Raw genomic sequence first — 1,010 nt, 5'->3', positions numbered from 1 at the left:
CTATCAAAATGGCGCCGTTGCCGGGGAACGGTTGTTGTTTTTGAGTTTAAGTTGAGACTAGTTCATCATTAGAAAATACTAAAACATTGCAATTTAGCTTAGCTTTCTTTTTCCTTGGCATTGCTCACGGTTTTCTTGAGTTTGTATGCTTGTTAGGGGGCATGCTCGTCAAAGGACCCTCCATCCTCTTGACCTCGAATTGGAGAGGACACTTAGGAGACTAAGGCGTGTACGGTCTAGCTCATCAAGCCATAACAGATTCGAATCGTTGAGTGTTGGTGAGGAACAACAAGAGAGTGAGCAAGTTTTTGAGAATATGGCGCTCCCGGTTAAGAACTTGGGAATACCGGGGGCATTCGAAGCTACATGCGGTATTCAAGCCCCAACAACAAATGCCAATAACTTTGAGATCAAGCCCACCTTGATCAATTTGGTCCAAAGCCACCCCTTTTGTGGGAAGAGTAATGAATCACCTCACGAACATCTCAAACAGTTCGAGCACTATTGTGATACAATCAAGCACAATGGTGTCACATCGGATTACGTGAGGTTGACATTGTTTCGGTTCTCTCTACTTGGGCGAGCAAGTGATTGGCTTGACAAGGAGGTCAAGCCCAACTCACTTCGCACTTGGACCGAGGTGACGAGTGCATTCTTAAACAAATTCTATTCGCATGGGAGGACGGCGGAGTGTCGCCACAAGATTCAATCCTTTGAGCAAAGGCGAGATGAGTCACTCTTCGAAGCTTGGGATCGTTTTAAGGAGTACCAAAGGGAATGCCCTCACCATGGGATCCCTAAATGGTTGTTGCTTCAAACATTCTACTTGAGGTTGAGTCCAAGTTCAAAGACAAGTCTTGATGCGGGCGCGGGAGGCCCCATCATGAACAAAACCGAGGATCAAATAGAGGGAATCATTGAGGATGTAGTTCAAAACTACCAATCTTGGCATGTAGGCACAAGGAATTATGATGGCAAAGGTAGAATTGATGATGGTAAGGGTTCGGTGT

At 45.6% G+C, this 1,010-nt stretch overlaps 1 pseudogene; it reads right to left on the bottom strand.

Moving 5' to 3' along the window:
• Positions 1-694: 694 nt before the first annotated feature.
• LOC130466581 (uncharacterized) lies at positions 695-795 on the bottom strand (annotated as a pseudogene).
• Between the last annotated feature and the right edge of the window lie 215 nt (positions 796-1,010).

The sequence above is a fragment of the Spinacia oleracea genome, chromosome 1 (assembly GCF_020520425.1).
Source record: "Spinacia oleracea cultivar Varoflay chromosome 1, BTI_SOV_V1, whole genome shotgun sequence".
In the NCBI taxonomy this organism is placed as follows: Eukaryota; Viridiplantae; Streptophyta; class Magnoliopsida; order Caryophyllales; family Amaranthaceae; genus Spinacia; species Spinacia oleracea.
The sequence above is the reverse complement of the archived record's forward strand: the minus strand, read 5'-3'. Positions and strand labels throughout refer to the sequence as shown.